Source organism: Eschrichtius robustus, chromosome 5 (genome assembly GCF_028021215.1).
Source record: "Eschrichtius robustus isolate mEscRob2 chromosome 5, mEscRob2.pri, whole genome shotgun sequence".
Taxonomy (NCBI): domain Eukaryota; kingdom Metazoa; phylum Chordata; class Mammalia; order Artiodactyla; family Eschrichtiidae; genus Eschrichtius; species Eschrichtius robustus.
Genome location: NC_090828.1, coordinates 42,846,705 through 42,869,815, shown reverse-complemented (window position 1 = coordinate 42,869,815; position 23,111 = coordinate 42,846,705). Strand labels below are relative to the sequence as shown.

The window sequence follows — 23,111 nt, the reverse complement described above, 5'->3', positions numbered from 1 at the left end:
GCCTTTTTTGAGTTTCTTCTATAATCTGAGACCTGATATACTTTAAAATTCTTCCCTAAACGCACGAGAAGTATAACTCTCTTGACTTCAATCTAAAGATACTTTTCAAGACCACAGTAATCGGTCAGCAGTAATGCGTTCTCCCAGTGATGGAAGATTGAGAATCAATTACTATTTTTATGAAACAGATTATATCCTATCATTTCCACATAGGGGTATAGTTTTTTTTTATTATAGTGCATCCTTATAATTTTTACTGGCAGTCATGGATGATGACTGTATTCATCATGAGAAAAAATGTACCTTTGGTATTAGTGAATTAGACAAATGTATTATTTATGTTTAAGCAGAGCTATAAAATATCTATATATTTTAAGATCTAGGTTGTCATCTGAAAAACATTAAAGTTTGAAGTAAATTGTTAAATATGTTAAGTGCTTTCTTGTGTAGGGATATTTATGCACATCAGTATGGTGGGTAATATTTCAAATTACATACCCAGATTAATAAAGGATTTATCATAAGGATGCTGAAGAGACTGGTGATGGCATTTAAATCATTCATTTGTTTTATATCTATGTCTTTTTACCTATTTAGGTGATCTTTTGTTTGCATTATAATATTTCTACTTTGATAATTACTATTAAACTGAAAGAACCACTTCCATAGAAAAGACTGAGAATGTATAGAACTTTCTCTTTTGGTTTCTTCCATTCTTCCAAGCTACTACGGTGTTTTCGGTAAGAAATACTGCTTGCAGTAAGCAAACACACCAAAACTGAAATGGATAGTGTGGGGTAAAGTTTCCAATATGGAGTATGTGACCAAAATAGAAGCAGAACGACCACAGTATTTAGATACATCTTGAGAGGGCTTGTGGTCATTCATGAATCCATGAAGACTGGGCTCATTCTGTGCCTTGGCTGGGGGGCTACAAGCCAGAGTGGACAAACCACGCACCTGCTGTTGAAAGACGACTTTAGCAGTGGGGTTTGCCAGCCTCACTGCTGATGTAATGAACCAGCACTGATTTTCACTCTTATTTCTGGATCTTCTCCCCATAACAAACTATTCAACACTTCTATTTAGTGTTCGTTAGTAACCCTTCAGTGCTTCTGCACACCTGCATGTAGGGGAATTTTCTGTAACTTCCCTACTTTCACTTATACACTGTGATTTCAGTCATAGTATTTTTCAAACACATCTTATTAGGGCTATTCTTCTTTCTGTCAGTTGCAAAAGAAGATCAAGAATTTTCTTAACTCAAAATCCATTTTTTAAGGCTCTCTTATTTTTAACTCTGTCCCTCACCCCATACTGTTTTTGTTTCTGAATCTGTACCATGTCCACAATTAGGAACTGAGTCCAAGGGCAAAATAGGAGCTTGTTTGAGTGAGACTGTTGCCTTAGTGTAGTAAGAGCTGGATATTTTCACAAAGTTCATTATCCAGGCAGGATGATCATGTGGGAGGGGAATAGTTTCCATCATAAAATCTGCTAATTAGTTTACACCATTCCTTATGAACTTGGAGTGCTCTGTTATGCTGCTCGTAGGATACTGTCAAATAAGAAAGTTAGAGAGATTGAAAATAAATGAGTAGAAGAAATGAACCCTGGGCAAGAAAATGAGGAATCATCAATATATGTCAACAAATTTATAGTCAATCCAAGCAAGTAAACCAGTTGATTGAAAACCTGAATATATAACCACTTCTAGTAATGCAATAGACATGTTTTAGAAATGAGATCTGAGTATATTACGAAGAGTAGAAACACAGAAATATAATATACAAACCAAATACGTGTATGGACCATAATGGATATTTGTGATCCTGATGTTTATGCATAGGTATTTAAGCAATAACAAAAGCATTTAATGGTTTAAAATGATGGAAAAATGATACTTTGAAAGTCTGCATGTTTTCTCCGGTGGTTGACTATTTAGACATCAACTTCTCTGTTCTCCATTTAAAAAGAGATTTAATGTAAGGGTTGTGCTCTTTCTTCTGAGACAGAGAGTGATCATGGTAGAAACTCTTCGTGTCTTTGTTTAAAATCCTTGTCCAGTTTCCTGTTTAAATGTTTACAAATTGTTTATTCTGAATGAGATCCTGCCTTTTTTAAGAAACAACTTCTGGTATAATCTGAGTTACTTGCAGCAGAGCTAATAGGGCTGCATGCCCATTGCTAGTCAACATTCCAGTCAAGAGCTATAGAAGTGGGCTGCTGTAAAGCACAGCTACATGTATTGTTTCTATCCTGGTGCTTTCAGGGAAAGAGACACAGCAAGCTGAAGAGACAGAGGAAATGGCGAATAGCAAGACCTTGCTTTAATCACAAGTCAAGTAAGATAAGTGGAATAGAAAGTGGGCAGAACCAGGCATAGCAGTTCAGATATTTAAATCAATATAGCCCAGAGTGTGGTGTGTGTGTACACGTGTATTTATCATTACCCCTGCTTTCTTCCCAAAAAGTTGGAAACAAGATGTCGTTCAGAGAATTAATCTATCAAAGCAACACATTATCGACTGAAGCAGAAATATGACTGTAAAATTTGACTAAAATTATCCTTATATCTGAAGAAAGGATGTTTCCCTTTGGATAAGGGTTAGAGTTTGGCAAAAGAAACATCTGAATGTCATGCTGTGTCATCTATTCAAGTGCCCTCTGGGATGCTGTGCCCTCAGAAGCCAACTTGAACTAGCAAACCCAGAGTGCCCAGTTGCAAAGATTGCAAAGATGGATGCACTAGATTATTAGTGTCTGATGCTATTAAATACTCAGTTAACCCATTTCTCTTGTTTTGATGCTCTGCTCTTTAGTCTTAAAATAGTTGGACTTCTGTGTAGCTGGCTTTGACAGTACCACCTAGATATCTTATCCATTTGACAGTTATATATTTCATTTGAGTGAATTGATTGGTTCTGAGTTTCCATGCATTTTGGGGGCACAAGTCAGCTTTCTTCAGCCCACTGAATTCTTGGGGTTTGTAAAATCAAATTTCTGCACCTATAGGCTAAAGGACCAGATCCTACCCATGGTGTATTACAGTCTGGGAGGACATCTGGGGGCTGGTCAGATGATATTTCTCTGGAGACAGCCCCATCTTGCTTTAATCAGGCCTTTCTTTAGAATATATATACAAATCCTTTAGGCCTCTGATTCCCCATGAGGAGTCTGATTCTGTGTAAGGATTTTAGAGTAAGTTGGAAAGATCCTAAACTAGAGGTATCATCAGGATTTAGAGGATGCTTTAGGGGGGCAGATTTCCGCTGCACATTTTTAAGCAAACAGAGCTGTTCAATGGGGGAATGAGTTATATAGTGAAGTGATGAGTTTGTGGTGGTGTGAAAATTTCTCAGATGTGTTACTATTTCTCAGATGTTGTGGAGTGTTACTGTATGGTAGATTGGATTATTTCAGATCTCTAGGTTCTTTGAATTTTAAGAGTAATATTTATTTCTATTCTTAATATTTACTTATAATAAATTACTAATAAATATTTATTGCAAAATATTATTATTAATATCCTAGGGAAAAAAAGTGGAGAAATAAGGACATTATTTAGGTAAGGAAGTCACTTTGCCTTAATTATGGGGGCATTTTACTTTTTAAAGAGTGTAAAATATCTTAAATATTGACTGGGTCTGTAATTCAGACATTCTAGCATAAAGTGATCTTTACTACATATTGTCTTCTTTGTGGGGAACAATATGCTTGTGGATCTTCAATTTTTAACATTATGCTTTAACATCGTGAATTATCTTGACAAGTACATGCATGTGAGTTGTACAGTGTGGTTTATTATCTTTTCAACTCTCTTTTCCTGTGGGCACACAAAATGTGCCACATTTTTTCAGCAAAACGAAATTTGCATTTTTGATGTATTTATATAATACTTCTATTTTTCATGTTTATAACAGTACAAGGAAACTCCAGCACTGAGATATTCCTCTACTGATGATTACTTGATTTTACTGTAATCAGTGATTACTTGATTTTACTCTTCTCCTGCTTACTGCCCTATTGCTAAAGCAGTTTGAAAATAATTTTATTTAACCAACTAGAAAAAGAAAAACTATCTTTCTTTCCATTATATTTATATTGTGCCTGGGACAGAAACAAATTATGAATTTAGAAGTAAAGTCATGATGGTCCCATTGTTGATTAGAGTTGGTTTCAAAGAAAATATAGAACTCTTATGATTTCCTGTCCTTATCAGGTATAAACATATGAGGTGGCAGTAAAACCTCCTATCTAGCTTGAATTGCAATCGAAGTTTTTTAAAGACCAGAAAAGCATTCCTATTGAATGGGTTCTGAATGTAATGCAATATGAGTTCTTGCAACTTAACAAATTCTATAATAGCCTCACCTGCTGTCATAGTTTCTTCAAGGCACAGATGAGTAGATGAGAAGAGTCTCTCTTATTTTAAGCCTCTAGGACAGAGACTCAAATGAGAATGCTAGCTGAAAGTGACAGCTTAGCACAACGGATGTGGAAGCATTTAAGGACACGATCAATTCTAAAGTTCTGTAGAGAGCAGAGGCCCAGTCACAATATTCCTAGTTATTTCATCTGTTAAAGATTTTAAAAGAAAACCTTCAAAATAGAGATCAAGTCCTTCAAGTGCTACATTTCTTCTGCAAGTTGAACATTATTCTATTTTTTCAGAAGAGTAATTGAAACTGTTTGGATCCAGAACTTTGCTAATTAGGCAGAGGTATGGGTTGGGAGCAGGATGCATGGGGATGCAGAGAAATTCTTTCTTATTGTAATATTGATCAGGCACTAATATAAAATGTGAAATGTGATTATCCACATCACCACTTGCATATATAAATATTCTTATTGGACATAAAATTAAAATACAATGGAAGAAAACTAATTTTTGTGTTACTGCATTCTCAGGCAAGACCTTAACGGCATTATTCAAGAATTGCCTGAATTTAAATTGGAAAAGGTAACAGCATCTGAAATAGACATAGTAATTTGGGGACTGGAGTGACTGAAATGCAACAATACTGGATGATTACTTGCATGGGCTTTTATTATCTCAGTTTCTACTGGTAATATATTTACATGGATAAAAGCTGAGAAATCTGTAAAACCTTGGAAGAGAAACTTGTATGTACCATTTTAACTTATGACATCCAAATACAATTTTAATAAATTGAAGAATTTGACATCACAAGTTTCATACAGATTTAGCCAGAAATTCTAGACCTCCAAGAAAAAAAGAAGAAGAAGTTGTTTATTATTAGGAGGAAAATAAGCAGATCTTTAGCCATTTTCTCTGTCCCCTGCCTTAGGAATGCCCTGCCTGGCTTCTGATGGCGGAGCCCTCCAAATAGTGAAGAGAACAGGCAACTGGGGGAAACTGCACTCTGCCTATAATGGTCCTTTTCAAACTTCACCATTCAGTCAAGAGCCTATTAACTCTCAGCAAGTGGGTAACTCCTATAGGTTTAGAGGATTATGCTTGAAGACCTTTTAAAAATATAGTATTTTTTGGAACTTTAGATGTCTTTGACAACACTGTGTAAACATCAGGCCTTGGGAAGAGGCAGGGATCCACGGTTCATTAGCCTCTCGGGAGTCCAGAGCTGGAGTTGCCGTAAGCTTATCTGGGGCAGTTTGCTACAGCTCTCCCCACCGAGCTTTTGCTGCAGCAGCCCTGCTCTCTTCCAAGCTGCTCTTCATAGACAAAGTTTACTGTAAACCTTAGAGAAAGAAAAAATTATGGGAAGCCATTTTATGCCAGGTATACTCCCCTCCCCTTTTTTCTTTTGTCTTGAACTAAACCTATGCATTTCTGGCCAAACTTATTTGCTTAGTGGCTAACCTGGGTGTCCTTTCTTAGTGAGCTTCTTGGGTAACAGTGCTGAAAATGACAACACAAGTGACAGAGGGTTCAGGTCCTGTCCACTTTTGCCTTCTGGGCTATGTGAGTCAAGCTGTTTTCTCCTTTATAGGCTACGTATGCAGCAATGGATAAATAGTTAAGATAAACCTTCTCAGGTGACACATTTGTTTTCCTCTGTGACTCTGAAATTATTTAGCCAACAGAGAATGAGGAGGATTTAGGCTGGAGCAGTCACTGAAACACAGCAGAAATTTTAAAAGATTTTAATAACGTAGATAGGACCAAAAAATTGGTAATATATTATATGAACATTTCTTGAGTACCTACTATGTGTCTGGCACTGTGCTATGTACTATACATAATGTACTATATCTATGGGTTGTTTCCATATGATTTGGTTGTTGTCTTCTAAACACAGCCAAGAAAACAGATTCTCAAGACAGGATGATAACTCTACAATTCCTGGAGTATCTACAACATGCCTAACATTGTGTTAATACTTAACATGACAAAAATGTATACCTTAATATAGCCCTTCAAAGTAGATTTATAAAAATCTCATTTTATATAGATGAGGAAACTGAAGCTCAAATAGGTTTGATTACTTGTCTTAGAAATTTACACAATCGATAAGCAGAACTGGGGTCAAAACTAGGGCTCTTTCCAGTGTACCATGCAGACCACGCAGCTAAGAACTTTTTAAACCACAAGACAAGCCCTGGTCTGGGAAGATCCCACATGCCGCGGAGCAGCTAAGCCCGTGCGCCACAACTACAGAGCCTGAGTCTAGAGCCCGCGAGCCACAACTGCTGAAGCCCGCGCGCCTAGAGCCTGTGCTCCGCAACGGGAGAGGCCCCCGCAGTGAGCAGCCCACGCACGGCAATGAAGAGGAGCCCCCGCTCTCCGCAACTGGAGAAAAGCCCGGGTGCAGCAATGTAGACCCAACACAGCCAAAAATTAAAAAAATAAATAATAAAATAAATAAATTAAAAAAAAAAAAATTAATGAGTGGGTTAGTATCCTCAAATTCCTCTTTTAAGGGTAATGTTGCTTGTTCTAGCGCAGATACACCTTAACTGCTTGTCAAAAATAGATTTCCAGGGTTTGGTTGGTCCTGATCACCTGAATCAGAAGCACCAGCTGAGGCACCTGAAGTTGGTCTTTTAAAAAAGTACCCCAGGCAATTCCGACATTCAGATGATTTGGATCACAATACTTTTGACACCACCTTAGCCGTTTCTCATCTCTCTGTCTCTAGCCATCTAATGGTAGGTTTTCCCGTTCCCTGGATCCTGCTTCCTTCCCTTGATTACTACGCTGGCGCTGCTCCATCTTCGTGGTCCCAAGTCTATCTCGGCTCCTTCCCTTAAAGGACGGATCTCAGCCAGCTGTTCCGTGTCCAGGAGTGTGTGAGCAGTGGGTTGCCCGGTGCTGCTATTCCCACACCCTCCTTGGATGTGATGAGAAGTCATCAGGGGCCTTCAGCTATCAAGCCTTCCTTGATCTTGGTAGTCAGCCTGAACACTTCATTTTATTTTAGAATACACTTCATTTTTTTAAAATAAATTTATTTATTTTATTTATTTGTTTTTGGCTGTGTTGGGTCTTCGTTGCTGCTCGCAGGCTTTCTCTAGTTGTGGCGAGCGGGGGCTACCCTTCATTGCGGTGCGTGGGCTTCTCATTGTGGTGGCTTCTCTTGTTGCGGAGCACGGGCTCTTGGAGCACGTGCTTCAGTAGTTGTGGCTCGCAGGCTCTAGAGCGCAGGCTCAGTTATGGTGGCGCACAGGCTTAGTTGCTCCGCGGCATGTGGGATCTTCCCGGACCAGGGCTCGAACCTGTGTCCCCTGCATTTGTGGATTCTTAACCACTGTGCCACCAGGGAAGCCCACACTTCATTTTTATTATTTTATTTTATATTTTATTTTATTTTAGGCCCCTTTTGAGAACACAACACTCAAAGAATAGGCTGTCTGCCTGCAACAAATGCCAGCATCTGCGAGAGACTTCTAAATGTTGTCAGAATCCAGGTATCCTGAGACCAACTCTCACAAATCTCTAGGCTTCTTTAATGGCTCTGTTAGACAACTAACCAGAATAGCAACAAGAATTCTCTGTGTGAAAGCAAATGAAGCTTTCTCTTGGATATAGAAACAAATAATACCGCTGAGAAAAGGTGCAGATTATATCAAGGATTATGATTAGTTCAATTTCCAGATGGGAGTAAAGGAGCATTGGTCCACTGGTGGTATCTTTAGACATTCAGCTAGTCTGTAGAAAAGATAAAGCTATAAGAGAAGCAGTGGGAGCAGGAAAGAAGACAAATAGAGGGAATAAATGGAAGCCTAGTCACCATTTGTGGCAGTGTGACAACTGGGAGAGATGGTACTACAACAAACAGCAGGTGTTGACAGCACAAGAGTAGGGAAGCTGGGGAAGGACATCTCTTTAGTTCCTTGAGAAGGACAAGACAGCCACCCTTTCTTTTAAATTGCGGGCCTTAAGGACAATGGACATACTTTCCAGACCAGGGTTTCCCAAGGGGAGCTCTGTCAATGCAGTGCTACTTCTGGAGCAGGCTTCATGGACAAAGGGGTTCTATAGTCAAATAAGTTTGGGAAAGAGTGGATTAAACACAGTTATATGCATCTCTTTACTGCTTGTTTTCAGAGTCTTTAAAAGGCTAACCTGCACTGTGAAATGCCTAGAAAGGACACATATTATGGAGTGTTCCTAAACTCATTTGTCTAGGAAACTTCCCTCTCCCTTTTAGGAACATTTTGTGGGACTATTCCACCAGACTCCTTTCTGGGAAACATTGCATTAGACCATAGCATCTCCAAATTTTTCACATTACCACACACATAGAAAAGGATAAGATTTGGTTTTAGGCAAACAGAGGAGACAGTCGGCCTAGGGGCTCTAGCCATTCAAGCCACCTGACTGCTAAAGTAGATTAATGAGTTTATACACCTGTTACCCATGCAGAGCCCACAAGAAAACGTTGCAATAGATTATGCTTTCTCCTAGGGCAGAGACTGTATTATTTACTGTAACATTTCTAGGGTGTAGAACAAGCAGTTGCAATAAGTGGGTGTTCAATAAGTAGCATGAATAAATGAGTATGACAGGCATAGGCAATATATTTGGAAACTGCCTGTACCTTGGTGTGGTGGCTTTCAAAAGATTAGTCCCTCTTAGTTGTTGCATCAAAGAGCCAGCTGCACTTCAGTAATGTGTACTTAGAAAGACAGACAATCCCTACCTTAACTGACAAGGTAAGGTGCAATATGGTGGAGAACTGTAGTCGACTCAGTAGAGTGTATATATTCAGCGAGACAGAATTAGATGCAGAGGTAAAAGCTATATTTGCTATGCACTTCAGGCTTATTCAGTGAAAGGCAAAAGGCTGGAGGGCAAAAATGTGTTGCTAACCATAAAAAAAAGATATCTATAAATGACTTGAAAGAGCAAGTATAGGCAATTGACGGGTTGATGGGTTTGCACATTTCTCCTGTATGATGTCATGGCCCAAAAAGGACAGTTAGAAAATTTACAGCGTAGATTTAGATTCATTTACAAATTTGGAGTACTGCCATATGTTGGTACCTGTAGTTGATTCTCATTGAGAGCGTTAGAAGGTATACCATCTCTTCTAATATTCAAGGATAAGATGAAACAATTTTAAGAAACAAATGCAGCTGATTATGCTATGAGTATTTCTGAAAGTTGGTTTGACATTTTAAATAAGCATTCTAGATAAAATTGATATTGAAAAAGTCACAGAGTCAACCTCTCAGACAGAATTTTGTAGTTTTTCCTAAGAAGTAATTTCTGAACATAGCATAACCTCGGAACAGTTTCATGGTGTTGAAAGTTATTCTGTTTTGATGATATTTAGTACATGTCTATGAATCAAGTATCTTTGTATTTAAGCAGAATAAGACTGTTATTAAAGGTGGTATTGCTTTCTAAGATAAAACTTTTGATGATGTGATAATCCATCATAGATTTCCTTGTGGTCTCTCTGTTTAACCTGTTATAGAGGCATGAGAATACCAATGAACAAGTCTTTTTTATGTTCAGTATTATACATTTTTTTATCGTCAGTAAAATCTTTATCTAATGATTATTTGTAAAACATTAACCAAATATTTTATTGGTTACCACATTGGGTTGAATAATGTCCTCCAAAAACTCACATCTGTCTGGAACCTCAGACTGGGAAATAATTAGTTCAGATGCTTTCATACTGGATTAGAGAGGGCCCTAAATCCAATGACTGGTGTTCTTATAAGGTTATATGAAGACACACAGTGAAGGTCAGATGAAGGTAGAGGCAGAAATTGGAACTATGCTGCTATAAACCAAGGAATGTAGGAGCCACCAGAGCTGGAAGAGGCAAGGGAGGATTCTCTCTTTGAGAATTTGGAGGGACTGTGGTCCTGCCAACACCTTAATTTCAGACTTTTACCCTCCAGAACGGTGAGATAATAAATTTCTGTTGTTTTAAGTCACCCAGTTTGTGGTAATTTTTTATGGCAGCCTTAGCAAACTAATATAATGACTATTTAGCAACCAAACACTCACATTGATAAAATATACTTTTTAACAGTCCATATGGAATTAATGAAAATGAGCTGAAAGATTGGCTTCAGCTAGTATGTGACCTGTACAATCTTGGTTTATGTTTATTTTCCCAGCATAATGATTCATAGTGCCTCCTTTCACTCTCAAAAGTTTCCTAGTTAGGGTGGTAAATTATATGATCACCTTAATTTAAGCATATGTTGAAATATCTGTGATTCATTGCATATGCAACACAGAAATTATGTTTTCAAGGTGCTGATGTGTCAAAAGATGCTAATACCCACAGTAAAGAAGAATTTTTGAGAAGCTAGGGAAACTTTATAAAAGGGGCTGCATTCATTTTTGATTTATTAATTCATCTTATAAGAAAGGCAGTTATCTTACATTGTTTATTTTGTCATACAACAAATGATGCTGCATTTTACCTTTATTAGAAAGACGCAAATGACCAAGAAGCAAACTGACATCAATGACCTTGCAACAAAATTCCAGGTCACATCTGGAGTATAATCTCCCATATCTCTATCTGCATTTTTAGAATTCTTGAATAACTGATGCTGCTATAGAATTCTGACTCATTAAGAAAACGCTGGAGTTTGTTTAGCATCTTTTGTTTAAGAAGGATGGGAATTTAGAGTACTCCATTAAGAAAATTTGAACATTAAATGTTCTCATCATTAAAGCATTATCCCTTGGTTAAGTAAAAATCTTTTTAATCTAGGACAACTCATTCCTCAAGTATTCTAAATAGCTATGAATATTCTCTCTCTCTCTCTCCCTCCCCGCCCCCTTTCTTCCCAGTTTTGAATAATTGATTTCTTCTGGCACTTCCTTCATTTCTAGTCAGTGATAACTTTGTGTGCAAGAACTGCTCTAGAAATAGTTAAGGATGAGGCGTAGGTCTTAACAGTTTCTTTCCACTTGGACAGCATTTAGGACTTGAAATTAGTTATTAACTAAGCAGTACTTTGTGGTCTCATAGTGTTAGTTTACCTTTTAACAGGTCTAATACACTCGCAGTGTATAATTTACACTCCCCAAGTACACGGTTGGTTAACCACTCAAGAAATCAATAGGGGTTGTAAAACGTGTACAAATTTGAATTTGGAGAGTGTCAAACACCTAGTTTATCCATCAGAAAAAAACAGCTGGCACTCAGAATTAGGGCTTATAGGGAACTATTTATTTTGAAACAGAAAAACCACAAAATGGCTATATCCAGAGATGCGAGTTGAGTGTGACATAGGTGATGCAAACAAGCCCCTCACTTTTGCTGCAGTGAATGCTGGCAGTATCAACCCACAACTTCTGGCTCTTGGTGTGTGACCATGTAGCCCTTTGGCTCCAGAGAAGGTAAGAAGCACATTTTCTCTTATAAGGTCTTAAAATTTACTAGTCCTTGCTCCTACCTGTACTGTACCTAATTAGCTCATCAATTTATTCATTCACTTAAAAAATATTGACTGATTGCTTTCACTGCCGTGGCCCGAGATCGAGTTCAATCCCTGGTCGGGGAACTAAGATCCTGCAAGCCTGGGAGCCAAAAAATAAAAAATAAAAATAAAGTAGACACAGATATAGAGAACAAACTAGTGGTCACCAGTGGGGAGGGGCAATATAGAGGTGGGAGAGTGGGAGGTGTAAAGTAGGCTACAAGGATGTATTGTACAACACGGGGAACATTGCCAATATTTTATAGTAACTGTAAAAGGAGTGTAACTTTTTAAAATTGTATAAAAAATAAAATAAAAGGAAAGGAAACATTAAAAAATTATATATATATATATATATATATGTATAGACTGATCTCCTCCTGTGTGCCAAATACTGCAGGTACAGAGTGCACAGTGGTGGGTCAGAGTTTCTCTCATAAAGGTCATACACATCATAATACAATATACAAAAGTAAAAACAAACAAAAACCTAGCATCTAAATGAGAAATGTTACAGAGAAAAAAGGATGTTAAGATATAGCAGACTAGGGTGGGTAACCTGTTTTAAAGAGGTGAGGGAAGGGTATTGAAGAAGGAAGGATGAGAAAAAGCTGGCCAGGTGAAGAGCCCTCTGAGTGAGTGTTATACATAGAAAAAGACTCTAATGTAAAAAGCTGACATTCCAGGAGCCAACGTTGTGCCTAGGGAAGAGGGTTCCCAGGAGAGTAAAGAGAGAGCTAAAACGGAGTGGAGAGAACAGCGAGGTCCTTATTACTATGTAGAACTTTGTACGCCACACTAAGGAGTATTGATTTAATTTAAAGCGCAATGAGAACCCATTGGGATAGTTTCAAGTAGATCTGACTGGTGTGGAAAATAGATCATTGAGGGAAAACAGAGGAAGCAGGGAGAACAAATAGGAGACCATTACAGTAGTGTAGGTGAAAGACAGTGTCCAGGTCTTGGACAGTAGTGGCAGTGGAGAGAGAAAAAAATACTTCTATTCCACATATATCTTAGAGGTGGACTGCACATGACTTGTTTGTGTATTGCAAAATGAGAGAAGTGGATCAAAGATGACTAGGCTTTTGGCTTGAACATGGTAGTGCCATTTTGAATAATGGGGAAGACTGCAGGAAAAACAATTAAGCTCTGATGTGTAAACATGACAGATCTCTGATTTTGATTTTTGAGACTGCATTGAAAACTCTGTGTTTATGTTTGGGTATTTCTACAATAGAATTGATATTAACTGAAAGAAATCAATAATTTAGTAGGAAAATGATCGGGGTGAAATGTCTATATTAAGCAAATTTATGATTTTTAAAAGGAAGTCTTCTACATGATATCTAAAGTAGGAAGGACATTTATAATGGTCTACAAGGGACGTGCAGAGGTCAGTTTAAAGGCAAGATTAGAAATATCATGAAATGAAAGGGAAGAATTAGACTATGAAGAAACATCAGTGAGGAATGCTTTTAAGTAAAACATTTTTCTCTCTTTTTGTAAAAGTTATCACGAGAAAATAAGAGTTATTAAAGCTAAGAAGTATGTAGATTTGCTCTCTTCAATTTCCATTATGTAACATAAATTCTACTTAGGCCAAAGGATTATTAAATTACCTTATTATTTTAATTTGTTTAATGATTTACATTTTAAAAAGTTTTTTTGTAGCTATTATTTTACTTGAGACTGCAACATCCCTAAATGTTACGTAAGTTAAACATATAAATGTGTGTGTGTGTATGTGTGTGTGTGTTTGTGTATGTGTGTGTGGTGTGGTGTGTATTTTTTTCCTTGATATGTTAGAGTGTGGAGGCCAGAAATATTCAGTTATTCCCTAATGTCATGCAGTGGGTCAAGGGCAGAAAGATAGCTCCAGAAACCATGTGTTCTCATTTTAAAGTAATTTTTAAAATGTTAGAATAGTTTATAGAAAAGCTACAAAGAGAGTACAGAGAATTCTCATATACCCACAACCAGTTTTTCTGTGTGTTCTCCTTTTTAAGCTGGTGTTTTCTTCACAACTTTTCAATGGTAAAGAATTGTCTTAGAGTTGTACATATAGAGTTAAGGGGAAAAAATGAAAGAGGCAGTCATCTGGATAATTCCAGACCAGAAAACAATTTTGTCTGAAAGATACAGATAATTGAGACAGAAATGTTTTTTTGCCTGAAGAGATCCCTATGATTACCTTCCTCCTTCACTTGAATTTGTAGGTATAGTTATGACCATAGGTGTTTCACTTACTAATAGGAAACTGTGTATCGTTCAATGTGAAGAATGTGTATTTTTTGAGAGGGCTAAATTGCTTAGTTCTATACTTTTTTTCCTTAAAAATAAAGTATATTGGGTATTTTCGTTATAAAAGCAATTTCACATTGATTTAAGAATAGTAGAAAATATAGAAAGTAGAAGAAGGATAGAAAGTCCTCATTGTTTACACCCTAAACAAAACTACTATCAACATTTAATTTATTTACTTGCAGGCTTTTTACTACATGTATTGTTTGGGTCTGTGTACTTAGATTGGACCATGTATAGGGCATTCATTTTGTAAGCTTCATATCAGGCCATGTCTAAAAGCTGACCTCAAATAGCAGGACAGTTAAATTGTTCGTCATGGTACACTATAAGGAGGCCATTTAGTCTATCTGGAGAGAAGCTATAATCATTGGAAATCTACATCTTATGTTAGATTGGGCCAGGGATAGATGGTACAGAGACAAGAATTTGAAATATCATCAGTGGGAGAGAAAATGGTACAAACATTGAAAAACTAATATGGTATCATATATCAAGAGCCTCAGAAGCAGACAAAGACTCATAAATAAATCAATTGCAACATCCTCTATAAAAGTGAAAACTGAGAGACTACCTAAATTTTCAGTAAAGGTATAATATAGTTAAGTAAATTGTGGTGTAATTAGATGATAAAATATTATTCAACTAGAAAAAATCATGAAGAGTTTTGATGACATAGAAAAATGAGTAAGATACTAAAATATGTAATGTGTGGAAAATATAAAAACCTGGAATGAGATTCACCCCAATTTTGACAGTGATAATGACATTGATTATTTCTAGGCAGTAGAGAGAATTTTCTATAATAAATACGTTTTATTTTTACCAGAAAAAATACACTAATTGAAAAATAAAGGTCATCAAGCGATTATTTTTTTTGGATGGGGAGAAGCTTAAAAAAGGAATGGTTAGGTCTTTGAATTTAAGATTTTATTCTTACTTCTTCAGTGTAGATTGTGTACATTCAAAGCTATTTATCACTTATTAACAATCTCTCATAGTAAAAATGTGAAATCTTACTTCCCTCAGCCTATTGAAACTCTTTTAAATATTCACCATCATCTTTATGTCCTCATATGGTTTTTAAGAAACAGATTATCCAGTTCTGAGAGAGTCGGTTTGACTTGACTGAGAAAGTCAAAGAAATCCACTTGACTGAGTGGATTTCCATGACTTTGGAACTCCACAATCTTTTCTATCATAGTTGGCAGTAACAGGAATGGGCTAATTGTTTTTGAGAGCCAGACCTCCTTTCATATTTCTATTCTTTTATTGGTCTTGGGTCACTGGAAGCAACTACTACCATGTCCTGTTTGTGGCTAGAGGTGACAAGACTGTCCTTTCAGAACCGTGCCAGGCTTAAACTCATATGATGTAAAAATCTTCGTCTGAGACTTGGATCAATGAGTCTTCCATACGAACTAATGGAGATCAGTTTATATAGAGAAGATGAAGTATGCCTAGCAGAGGAACAGCTTTGCCGAGTCTCAAGATCCCATCTGTCTTTCTGCTAACAAAAGTTGGACCCATCCAAGCCCTTTATCATCTTTTTGAGCTCGGTCATTCCAAAGGAATTACGAGCAAAATAAGAGCATGAAGTGCTTTAGGCCCAATCATTTCTCTCTCATTCTCTAAGTATTTCTCCGTATTCTCTGAGGGGTAGTGAACATAAGGCATGTTTTCTATTAGTCTCGTAATATACAATTTATATGTTATATGAGTCGAATAGTTGTGGTAATCGACAGTGAATTTTTGGTAACACTGAAAAGAATCTCGTTTCTCCTACCCATGTGTCAAGTTGAGTTCCAAATCTAGCTCCTCCACCTACCAGCTGTGGGATTTAGAGCAACTCATATAACCCTTCTGTGGATCAGTTTCCTTATCTGTAAAATGGGGATGATTGAGTATTTGCGTCATGGGGTTATAGTGAGGAACAAATGAAAATATCCATATAAAATCCTCTGAACAATAGCTAGCAAATAAGCACTTAATAAATGCTTTAGTTTTAATTAGATATTATCGTCACATGTCCTCATAGTCATGCTTTCAAACAAATCTAAAGGAACTAAACAAGATTGGAACAATAGACCTAGAAATAAATATTCTCTGCGTCCTTTTGGCTCACTTTGCTTTCGTTTTCATGGAAATGCATGTCCGCAGAGAAATGCCCTGGCTCACGTTTATAAGAGGTCGTTGGGCAGAGGGAAAAAAGTAGACTTTGGAAGAGAGAGCCAGGCTCAATCTCAGCCCAGCCATTTAATATTGTTAACTTTTTCTGGCAAATTACTTCACTCTTCAAGGCTTCTGTTTCCTCACTGAAAAAGAAGGAAACAGAAAAGCAAACAGGCTAACACAAAGCGATGTGATAACTGGGTAAAGATAGGGGCTGAAGAGCACACAGAAATGTCTGGACTCCAGGGTGAAAGTGGGGAGAGAATGGGCTCCATCTCCTCAATTTTAAAATGGTTGAAATAATGGTACTACCTGTTAACACTTGTGAGGCAATAAGATCACAGGCTTGGGAGCTTGGCTGTCTGGGTTCAATTCTGTTTTTTTCCACCCTCCAACTCTGTAACCACAGCCAAGTTATTTAACCTTTATGCATGTCGGTAAAACATTTATAACAATGTCTGGCACACAGTATGTACCCAATAAATTATAGCTGTTTTAAACTAATATGTGTAATAAGTAAATGAGATTTTAAGTGTAAAGAAGCATTTATTTAGCACAGTGCCTGGCACATAGTAAATGCTTAATAAATGAAAGTGACTGTTACGATCATCGTCATTCCCAGAAGAAGGATATCTAAGCTGAAACATGAAGGATGAACAAGAATTAGACGAATGAAAGAAGAATGAGTATCCCATGTTGGAATAATATATACAAAAAGTCAGATGAGAGCTGGAGCATGGCTTGTAGGGGAACTGTCAGTTTCTGGAGCATTGAGAGTGAGGGCAATGAGGGTAGAGGGCATAGACTAAGGAGCGTAGTACATGCAATAAAAGCTGTTGTACCATCCTGCAATAAAGTTGGCACACACTCACTGGCACATGCAAATATGTGGAGTGCTCCCACTCATGGGGAGGCTTCCTCTCCAGCAGGACCACAGATCCATGCCATGCTTGCCTTATCTAGCCTTTGAGTATGTATCACTGATGGCATCTTATGGAAGAGATTCAGTTATATTCAGTAGTGAATTCTTGCAAGAATGCTGGGTGGCTGAAGAGCCCTCGAAAAAAGCCAGAGGGAAGGATTATAGGGTCAGTAAAGATACACTTTGTTTTGACAGTCTACCAAGGGGACAGAAACCATGGTGTCTCTATCTCTAATAAAAGAATCTCTCTTCCATGAACTCTTGTAAAAGAATGGAATTCTCTCTTGGCAAAGCAAATATATATCAGGTTTAGTTTATTTCTCAAACTTAAGGCAATGTTAAAGTGTAATTTAAGTCACTTATTAATAACAACAAATCTTATGACTTGAAATGTATTCTTATCTCATAGATACAACAGTTGCTGACTCGGTCTATTCTGATGGAAACAAGTTTGTTACAATAAGATAACATCCATATTCCTCTTTTTAAAAATAACTTTATGTTTTTATGTTTGACGGAATAATGAGATTCTGTAATACACTGGAAAAAAAATGTGTGATATTCATTCATTGTGACAGTATGTCATAATTACTCAGCTTCCCTTTATCATTAATAACAGAAGATTGTGAATAAAAGCATACAGATGTTCAGAAAAACATAAATATCTCCACATCAGCATATTTTAGCAAAAAGTCAACAAAATTTTCTCAACTTCTTTTTCCTTTTTTAGTTTTCTGAACATGTTCTTTGATACGATATTTTTAATCCTCATTAGGGATTTGCTTCTGGTTCCTTTAATATCCTCCACAAGAGACTGACTGTATAGTTTCAGATGTAACCAACATTCATCCTGCTACCTTTCCCCCTATTATTCTATGTATCAAGAGGCAGGCTGGTATAATGGAAAGAGATCAGGCAGCTTTGTGGTCAAAGAGATATCAGTTTACACATATTCTCATCTTCTTAATAGCTATGTGACCTTGGGAGAATTGCTTAAACTTTCTGAGCCCAAATTTGTTTACAATGGTGAAAATAATTCTTTTACTGAAGGGTCATTTCACAGAAAAGCACTGATAAAGTGCCAGGCATTCAGCTATATTCAGTAAGAGGTAGCAATTATATTATCCATCTGAAGACCATTCCCATTTCTTGGTTTCCTTTGACTATTGGATTTTCCATTTTTTCTTCCCCATTGATACCTTAAGCTTATTATAATTTCTCTTTTTTCTAAAATTCAAGTTTTTCTCTTCAGTTATCATTCTAGAAGCTTATCCTCTTAGCCCCAGCTTCTTTATAAACATGCTGTGCTAGGATGAGGGCTTTGTTGTGCTTTTTAATACCCAAGACAAAACTGTGGTACAGGTGCTACCTGACAGATTGCAGATAGTTCCTCCTGCTAGGGAAACACAACTCCCACACCAGCTCCATGAAATGGCCAGTAAAAGTGGCATAAAATAATTGATTAATTTTTTCCTGTGGTGAATTCCACAGTCTCAACTTGGAAAGGAGCAAATGGTTTATTGTAAAAATAATACTTAGGAAACCTGGTGCCCAGGAATGGGCTGCTATTCAGGTGAGGCTAATTAACTCCTCCAGAAGCTAAGAGCACCAAAACAGTATAGGAAAAATGTAATTTGTAGAATAGTACCCTGGTGTCCTGCAAGGATAGTTCATTTAATATAGAGCAGTTATTCATCCCCATCTGATAATTTACATACTATAGTTTACCAGAGGAATTTTCCCAAGGTGACCATCCTGTACCAAGGCAACAGAACAAATATGAAAAAGGAAAGAGGTAAAAATTAAGTCTTTTCTTTTTTAGTCCAACCTTCAGAACCTCACATAGAAAACAATCCTGATACAGAGGTTAAGTATAGAAGACATTATGAGACCCTTGATTGCATGTCCGCATTTAGAAGGAAGCAAACACTTGACAGGAAGTTGTCATCTTTTTGATCTGTGAATCCCTTTTCTTCTACTGTTTCATATCCATTACCATTCAAGTATTGTGGGATTTGATTTCATTTTGGCCAGGTGGTCTTTAACCTGGAGTGCCACAGCTGTATTAAGAGGTAGTAAAGATGTGTTCTTACATGTCTTGACTCACTGCTACTCTATCAGTTTATTTTGGTTTAGAAATTGGCTAATGCTACACAAGTCTCCCTTCCCTGGAATTCAGAGAGCAGCTTATTTATATGTAGATATAGCTATATGACATTTTCAAATGCCATACATTTGCATATGAAGGTCTCTTTCTTCCCCTTTCAGTAAACAGTCTCTGCTATTACTTCCAAAGCAATGTTTAGAATTATATTTTCTATACAGGTCTTTCCTTAAAATGTTTTTTAAATGCCCAGTAGAGATAAAAAATGAAACCCTCAAGCTGGAATCTATTTTTTAGGGGTGAAAAAATATATATACATACACATACACATACACACACACACACACATAAGGAGAGAGAGAGAGAGATTGATTCACCTTCTGTTTCTGTGGCTTTGTGCTAAAACTTTTACAAAATGCTAAAAAATATTATTATGGTCAAAATTTCTTAAGAGGAAAACAAAAGTGGCATTAATTTGACATGGAGCGTCCTTTAAAAATTCATATAGTTTGGTTTCTAGAGAGGTGACTATTAGCCTAATTCATTTATTCAACAAATAATTGTCTACTATATACGAGGCATTTTTTCCAGGTGCTGCGTTTATAATGGAGAACAAGACAAACTCCCTGCCCTCATGAAGTCCAAAAGAAGATAGAGAATAAAAAGGTAAAAACAAGAGTATATTAAAAAAATTCTGTTCTCATTCAATACTGTGAGGAAAATCAAACACTATTGGTGGAGAGAATGCATGGGCTGCAAGTGGACATTAAGTAGAGTGGTCAGACGGGCTTTCTCTTGAAAGATATGAAGGGTCCTACCAGAGGAAGAGAACAGGGACACACATCTGTAAGAGCACAGGAAAAGCTAAGGCTAAATAGTAAGCTTTAAACATAATTATACAGAAAAATAAGTTTGCAACAGGAAGGGCATTTTAAAATACAACTCTGAGAGTGAAATGACCCTTTCTTTGACATTAGTTTTAAGAAACATGAAGAAGGAAGGAAGGAAGGAATGGAGGAAGGGAGCAAAGGAGAGAAGCTACTGAGTGTTTCCATACTTTCCATTTGCTTCCAGGGCTCCTTGTTATGGGCCCCACTGTTCCCCAGGGATTTATTCTTGGTTGTCTTTGCTTTTCCCTCACCTGAGTTCCTTGACACCCCAAAACTCAGCTTCTGTTTGAGGATGACCACATCATTATTTTCATTCCACTTCTCTCCAGACCTCTAGCCCCATGTGTTCATCTCTATGTAATGTCCTCAAATAAAACAGGTAAAAATGATTCAATATTTTGCCCCCAAATCTGTTCTTCTTCGTACTGTTTTCCCTCTCTTAGAGAATGGAACTATCATTCATCTAGGCAGCCAAGCAAAACAACTTCACATTTTTCTTGATTCTCCCCTTCTCTTGACACTCATATCCAGTCAGTTGGCAAGTCTGATAAACTTTTAGCTCCTAAATCCACCCCTAATCTGTTTCTCCCTCTCTGCTGCCAACACCGTCAATGGCATTCATGCTTCATTGTTCTCTGGTTAACGCCACGTTCTCCTAACTCGTTTTGCCTAATGTTCCTTCCCTCTCTAGCCTATTCTTTACTTGGCTGCCAGGTTTTTCTTTGTTTTTTTTTTTTTTTAATAAAACAATATGACATCAATCATTTAAGATACCTCAATGGCTCCCTACTGAGCAGAGGGTAAATTTCAACTTTCCTTACAAACAAGAAAAGACTCTTGATTGAAGCTCCACATCGCCATTCCCATTTTAGCACCTTTGTTCCCCTTCCTCATCCTGTGCTTCAGCCATTCCAGACTATTGGCCATTCCCTAAAAAATGCCTGTTTATCAAAGCCTTTCTGCCTTTTCAAATGCTGTTCCTTATGTTTATAATGCTCTTTTCTCTGCCCACCAAGGTAAGCACCAACTTGTCTGTAACACCTCTGACTTCTCTTATTGCCAGTCATAGTCACTCCATAAGCTTGAGTCTCTACTCTATTACATCAGCATCTCTGAGCTATACATTCTTCATTTCTAGAAAGGATTCATTATACCTCTCACCACAGGCAGGTTGTGAGGAGATATGAAAACATGTGGTATACAGGTATATAATGCATGGCACAAAGTAATGAAAAATAAATCTATTTTTCTACTATTTTCTATTATTTTATCTCTACTTCAGCACTCTTAATCCTTTATTTTCTATTTACTGTAAAAAGTTATTTGAATAATCGTCATTTAGTATAAGAGTGCTTGTTAGAGTAACATGGCTCTCTGAATTTCAAGTGAAAGAGAGGCTTGGGTGTAGTTTGCCTCTGAATTCTCTTATTTATAAAAAGTTAAAACAAATATTACCAGGATCAGTAAGAAATTGATCAATTTTCATAAAAAGTTCACTAATTAAAATTCTGCACTGCACCTTCCAGGTGAATAGATTTTTGGGGTCTTGGGTTGTTTTGTCACATCTGTGACTTTGAAGTCCTGGATTCCACAGCCCGAGAACCTTTCACAGAGGTCACAGTTAAATTCATATCACTTGATAGTGTCTGAAAATAACTGGCACTTTTCTAGGCTTAGAACTTACCATTTTGATGAGTTCGGGCAACAATGCCGACCATAGTAAGAATGGTTCTGAAGAGGCACTCTGCTAATTTGCTAATCGTTTTCAGGATTTTACCATATTTAGGCAGATTCTGGGAAAATTCATTGGACTCACAGACTGAGCTCTTTAGTCTGTGGCTTTATATGTCATCACTGTCTAAAGTAATAGAAGAGATGGTTATCTGGAACAGACTTTGAGATCATCTATTCAAGGCCTATGATTTATAGATAAGCAAACTAATGCTCAGGGAGGTTATGGTTAAATCCAGGACCTAACACAAGTCTCCCTGGGGATTAGTGCACATTGCACATTAGTGCAATGACTAGAAAATCACAGGTGCCTTAAATCCCAGTTCCGGGACTTTCCCACCTACATGGAAATACCTCTGTCATTTAAAGATACTGTAACCCAGTTCACAGGTGTTAGCAGAAGACAATGGAAACAGGTAAAAGGAAAAAAAAGTCAAAGAGGGTGGAGAAAGAGTTATACTAGGTTTAAAATTATGTTAGATGTAAAATAGAAATGTTAAAATTATTTGAGATCAGTGAAAAATTTGACTTAGCTAGTTTTAGGGATTATGGCTTTTATACTAAGAATAATAGATGAGATGTACCATCATATTGTTTAAATTTCTGGTGCTGGATCATATTTTCCTACCAAAATTTCTATTTAATTTTAAATTTTGTATAGAACACAATATTCCTAGGCATTTGAGTGTTGACAGTTTTATCAGAACAGCTTTTCTTTAACCCCTTAATTTTAAAAGTTTTCTTTCCTTTGTAAGGTGTGTTTTAACCTCTTGGAATCATTTCCCAAGAGAGAAATAACTGTGGAGTTTATAATGAAAGTTATTAGAAACCAGAATTCATTTACCGGAAATTAGATTGAAGTGGAACTTGAAGTTGACACAGGAACCCCAAACATCTTCATTTTCCATTAAGCACGAGGGGACACTGAACAAAGAAATTGCTTGGTAAGAACTCTAGCCTAACTGTAGGATTCTACTGCCTCTTATATATTTGACAGTTTCAAAAACATCCTACACCCTAATGCTCTAGCAGAAGGGGAATGACCAATAATAGACATTGGTACATCGGGATAATATGACAAATTGGAGGAACTGACAGGCAG

At 37.0% G+C, this 23,111-nt stretch overlaps 1 protein-coding gene and 1 long non-coding RNA gene across 2 annotated transcripts in view; one reads left to right on the top strand and one right to left on the bottom strand.

Annotated features, from left to right (window-relative positions):
• The window catches only part of TMEFF2 (transmembrane protein with EGF like and two follistatin like domains 2), a 246,466-nt gene that overhangs the window by 6,768 nt on the left and 216,587 nt on the right, over window positions 1-23,111 (bottom strand). The gene's annotated exons all lie outside the window — the stretch shown is intronic.
• Window positions 1-23,111, top strand: part of LOC137764812 (uncharacterized) — a 129,296-nt gene that overhangs the window by 59,060 nt on the left and 47,125 nt on the right. The window lies entirely within an intron of this gene.